The 6,000-nt window shown below is 40.4% G+C and overlaps 1 protein-coding gene across 1 annotated transcript in view; it reads left to right on the top strand.

The window, feature by feature from the left end:
* Positions 1 to 1,789: 1,789 nt before the first annotated feature.
* FMOD (fibromodulin) overlaps positions 1,790 to 6,000 on the top strand; it is a 28,090-nt gene continuing 23,879 nt past the window's right edge. The window contains exon 1 of the mRNA XM_088154068.1: positions 1,790 to 1,930. The gene's annotated coding sequence lies outside the window, so the exon portion shown is untranslated. The remainder of the gene's footprint in view (positions 1,931 to 6,000) is intronic.

Here is a 6,000-nt window from a genome sequence, read left to right as displayed (position 1 = left end):
TCTATAGCTAGGTGTTATCAGCATATTGATGGTGCCCCATCCCTCCCTGTGTCCTGCCTGAAAACTACAGTCTAAGCTGAGGTGAATATGTTTGAGGTTGTCTACAGAGAATGATGAAAAATGCTCACAGCGAGCCTCTGACTCTTCTGGCTCCATTTTCCCAACATCTCAATGGAGGTGTTAATACAGAAAAGTGTTATTGGCCTATTCTGTCCAGATGCAATAGAGGCAGATGTGAAAACTTTCTTTGCTGCACCTCCTATCATGGAGTAGCATTTCAGATGAACCTTAAGAAGGCCCAACTCCATGTTCAATTTGTTCTGTCTTGAAGGCTCTCCACTTGAGCTCCAGCAAGTACACCTATCAACTTAATTGCCCTCTGCTTCCTGGTATATTAAGGTACTGATTTAGCTCTGCTAAAGCAAAGAGAGTGCCTGGGATCCATTGGACTCATCCATGCATTCTCCATGTCCAAGCTCCAAGACAGCCCACATACCGTTTGCTGAGGAGATGACTTCACAATAAAACTGCCCTCTTGCTGCCACCCCACTGCTACTGCAGGAATAAGATCATCTGGCAGGAAAGTGATGTTTTCCATGGTTTGGAAACTTGATTTGGGGGGTGTTGGGGAATATTTACCTTGTGGAAGAACTTCCACAAGGTCACTATTCCCATTGGAAAAACTGCTGGGAGGAGATCAGCGCAGTATCCATGAGCAGGAACTGAAAGAAAGAGAGCTGATTCAGCAACACATTCACAGGTGTAATTAGGAAGCAATGCCTAATTAGTGCCCATTTGGAATGGCCACATGGGCCAGTGAATAGTTTGGAAGAGAAGAGGGAGAGGCAGCATTCAACCAGGGCCCCACTAGCTCAGGCAGCAAGTTCTGAAGGACATAGATTACTCAATTCTATGCCTGGTTCCTCCTTCCTTGCTTGCTGGATAGCATGTTGCTGTCCCCAACAGCAGCATTAGCTACTCCTGTGTTACAGCAATAATCCTATTGGCCTTCTTCTGGGAACACAATAAAATGTTTGTTGTGGGGGCAGCAGATCTCAAGGATGGAAGGAAAACACATTAATGGGGTTGTGTAGATGAGCTCATAACATCAGTTGCCTAGCCATCTTTGTGCTACAGAATGGCTGCCAACAGATGAGATGAGAAATTCCTCAAATACATTCAGAAAACCATCCAAATTCATCAGACACCTTGGTTAGACCATCTTTATTAGTCCTCCACTCCTGCTGAGGTTTATAGCAATTAGCAGCCTAAAACTGACCAGAGTTATTACAAAGAGCACCTTCATCACTTTCGGATCATTGGCTCCAGCCAAACAGATGACCAAATCCAGCATGTGGCCTCTGTGGGGCCAGATACCAATTAGGACAAATCAATGGTTGATCGTGGCAAGCATGACATTCTAAGATACACTTGATTGGGCAACCTCCCTATGGACACTGAAGATGCCTGGCACTTGCAGAGCTGCAGATTTCATCCCTTTGTTTCCACATCAATAGCTGGTAAAAGACACTTCAGTTTGAAGCAGCATGTTTGCGGCTTCAGCCTGATCCCCCAAATTACTCCCTGCTTCACTGTTTCTTCCTGATAGGAAATACAGGCAGCATTTGCACAAATCTGTTAAAAACAACAATCAAGGTTCCACTAACCTATTCAACAGAAAGAGGCTGAAAAAATTGCCAAACTTTCTGCAAAGAGAGGGAGAGAAAAATCTTGGGTTATTTATAACACCAAGCACTTTAAGGTCTCTTCACTCTGTCTGCAAACTGCCTGCTGCTTAGAGGCCACTCCAATATTTGATCAAGAGTCTGGGCGGGCACCAAGCTTGGCAAATTGCAACTTGCACACACATGGTCTTTAGTACCCAGGAGGATCACACAGTCAAACACTGAAGCTCTGGAAAAAGGTGTAGGTGAGTTAATTTTTGAACCACATATTTTGTAAATTAATATGCAATCTTTGGTATGGCTGCACCAAAATAAGAGTTTTGGTTTCTTGTCATGGATTGGTACAATATTAACCTTGGTGATCAACACAGAAATAAAATAAGAATTGTATATAGCAAGGCTGCAAATGTGTTTGGGTTAAGGGAGACATTCTGACTTTGCTAATAATGGTGGGGTTTAGGTTGGTTTTTCTTTTTTTTTCATAATTTGCAAAATTCTTGGCAATAAATGATGACATGAAATAAACTCCCAATCTTGCCAGATCCCATGTTCAGTCTCCTTTCATTGCATGCTCAAGACACTGTATCTGGCTGCATTGTTACTATAACCATCTGCATCAGATTATTGATGCATATTATCAAGCCATAGGAAGGAATTAACAGTTAGTAAGTACTAAATGATGACTAGAAATCATTGGGACATCTCAGACAAGGAATCAGAATTTCAGTTCAGACCAATCAACTAAAATGTGTTCCTTTAATCAGTATGATATAAATCCCATAGCTAATGTACAGTAATTGGACTGTAGAAGGACACCTATAAGCAGATAATAGGAGGATAATAGATAAGAAACTTCCACAAATGTGGGTTTGGAAGGAGAACTTCTATGCAAGAGAATCCTTCCAGGAGTAGTATAGTGGAGCAGAACTCTTTCTTAATACTGCTTTGAGGACAGTCAGTCAATGTGTAGAATGTTGTTTTGAGCCAAGCAAAATGTCACAAAATAGTATGCAAATTTTCGAGTTCTCTAATGCTCTTTCTCAGGCTAGATAATAAACAAAACTGGAGGAGAGAGGGGAAAAGCTTGATGATAAAGGATGCCATCTTCACTGACCTGTACTTTTTAGCTGGAATGTTGAAGGAGATGTGACTTAAAGAATATGGAATTCAGCAGCAGGATCCTATAGTGAAGGAAGATGATTCCATGTCACTGAAAGGAGCTTATTCTCTAAGAATAGCTGCCTTCCAGTTACTAGGTACTAATCTCTAAGTAGCAGTTCTCTGACACATGCACAGTCACACTGAAGAGATTCAAAAAGGATTCAGACTGCACCTAAGATAATCTTAGGTACATCCTAATATCATCATATCAAAGCAGCTACACATTTAGGTGTAGCCTAAAGTCAATGCTGGCTGATGATTCCTACATCCCATTTCATGACTAATGGTTTGAACACCAGCTTACTGGTCCTCTGCCTCATGTGGTTATCGTGTAGTTTGACCAAGAGTTATGGAGGACTCAGAAGCTTGCATATAATTTTAATATTTGAATTGGCACTAAAAAGTGTTTCCATAAAAGGGATTTGAGGTTTTTTTCCCCTAATGGCCAACACAGCAACCTTTATGCTTTATTTTTTGATGCGGACAGTAGTGGCACAAGTCCATTTTCCAAGCAAGGAGAGGAATGTCTTGTTTTTCTGGGCAAAGTGACACTGGAATGGTATGAGAAGTGGCATTTACTGAAAAGTTGCTTGCACACTAAATTTCTCTATAGTATATAGTCTGAACAACCTATGCAGCTCCTCAGCCACAGCTGTAAGAGCTCATGGATGCGCAAGCAGAAAGAAGTCTTTCCATTCAATATTAGTGGGTGTCAGTGTAAAACAGATGCTTAATAGTTACTAAGAAGCTGAATAAGAACCAGACATAATGTGGCTAAGTAGCATTTCTTTTGTGAAGTTATATTTCTCTGCAAAGAATATGATTCCTTTACCTTCCAGGCAAGGCATCTATTGTAATTGTGAGTATATAGTTGCAAGCTCCTTGACAGACATTGTACAAATACTGGTAATAAATAACAATAATAACTATATGGACTACGGCTGCATAAATGTTGTGGCACTTATTTGACTAGAGCCTGTGACATTTCAGAGATAAGCAGCACGACTTTCAGCTTCCATTTTGTGGACCTTGTAAAAAGAAGGTCTATGGTTTTTTTTTCTTCTTGCTTCCGCTTCCTATTTTAATTTTCAATTAATTTTTTTAAAGATCAAATGTGGTATGCCCCTTCTTCCTACAGATCAGTTGGATCGCGTAGTGGAGGGACGGACACTCTGATGCCTTTAAATAGTTTGGGTGCAACATCAACAATCTCTTGCCTTTGGCCCTGGTGGCTGGCGGTGCTGTGTACAAAGCATCGCAGATCTATTTCCTCCTCTCTATGCACAGTAGGCATTTTTTGATCAAGGAGAAGAGGACACAGTAGGTGCAAAAAGCTCATTTCTTTCCTGCGTGATACAAGCACAATATGTTGAAGGATGGAGCTGAAAATAATGTTTTGTTGTATCTAACAGGGAATTCCCCTTTTAATGGTTCTTCTTGTCTACATGAAGAATGTTCTATCCTTTACATGTTGCTATTCTTTTCCAATTTTTTAGAGATGTAGTAAAACAAGATGTATCTCTCATACATGATGCTTTATAAAGATCTAGGATACTATATGCATTTATTTATTCATTTATGTATACATATACACAATTTCTAATCTACATTCATTGTTAAAAATAATTTATAGTAAGTTAGAAGAATTAAAATCATCATCACAAAGTTCATATACGATGTCCATCAAAAACATATTTGAATTCATCAAATAACTAAAAATAAGCTGGTTTCATTAAAAAAAACACTGGAACAAAAGGCATGGCAACACAGGTTTAATTCAAAGCCTGAGTGAGCAGCTACAACTGTCAGGATCTACGCAAACCAGATTCTTCGATTGTTTTATATGTTTTAATTACTAATTATACTTTTGCTTTAATTGCTAAACATAGATTAATAGAGTAATGCTGGGAATGTTATTCTAACCGTTTGCTTGACCTGCCATAAGGGGGGGAAGGAGGAGGCCAGGTGTCGTTATCTCTATCTTCAGCCAGACATCCAAGGCCAGGACGTGTGAGAACTGGTGGAAGGCGCGAAGAGCTGCAAGTGGGAATAGAAACCTAGAAGGGGGGGAAGTTGGGCTTAAAAAGACAAGGCTTTGCTATGTTGAGGCAGACTCAACAAACTATGATGCTGTGCGCTTCTCCTAAAATAAAGAAATCTGTAATGGAACTTTTTGGTCTCCAGAGGATTTACTGAACTTTGGGATTGAGTGTGCAGACTCTGACATTAACTTAAATTGGCACCAAAACTTCACAAGTTTGGCATTGTTAATTACTGGACAGGGAAGGAATTCTATCATTTGGATGCTTATATCAAGAATATCCTCTTGGAGGTTGTCATAGCAAACCACAGTTAGATGCAGGCATTGCCATACTAGTGGTGCACCACTAGAACTGGAAAATGTCATTCCTTGCCATGGAAGCCATTTGCCTCAGTTGATAGTGATGGCTCTAGGATCATCCCTTATATTGCACACCGGCTCCAAGATTTTTTTTACAGAGTGCAGAGCAGGCGACCTCCTTAATTTCCAAATAAGAGAAGCATCTATCAAACTTCTTCAGTGTTGGGATTCAATCGGTTTTTGACTCTCATGTACCCTAGCACTGTATCCCAGATATCAATTTAGAGCCTTCCCACCTGATTCAGATGATAAAGAGAAATAAACTTTGCTCACATGGTGGATACTGTTGATAAACCCCACCCTAGCCAACATGTTATTTGGATGAACATTGGCCTCCTGAAAGCATCAGCACATTTATTCTCAACCTTGGCAGAAAGGCAAGCCTTGATGTGTTCAGTTGGCTTCAACATAATAATGAGAGGGGCTGGCTTCTACAGAAGCCAGAATATCTTCATACATCAACACTGAATGTATGGCATATATAGACACTCATATCATTATAGTACAGCATTATCGGTGGTGAAATTACCCAAAGTATTCATGACATAACGTAACACCTGAACAAGTCTATAGCACTGAATATCACAGACATTGTTGTTGTTGTTGTTGTTTAGTCGTTAAGTCGTGTCCGACTCTTCGTGACCCCATGAACCATATTGCGCCAGGCCTTCCTGTCCTTCACTGCCTCCCTGAGTTTGCTCAGTTTCATGCTCATTGCTTCAGTGATGCTATCTAACCATCTCATCCTCTGCC

The sequence above is a fragment of the Python bivittatus genome, unplaced genomic scaffold (genome assembly GCF_059951505.1).
Source record: "Python bivittatus isolate LINGU-HERP-01145 unplaced genomic scaffold, Pbiv_v1 ctg000700_np1212, whole genome shotgun sequence".
NCBI classification, from domain to species: domain Eukaryota; kingdom Metazoa; phylum Chordata; class Lepidosauria; order Squamata; family Pythonidae; genus Python; species Python bivittatus.
The sequence above is the reverse complement of the archived record's forward strand: the minus strand, read 5'-3'. Positions and strand labels throughout refer to the sequence as shown.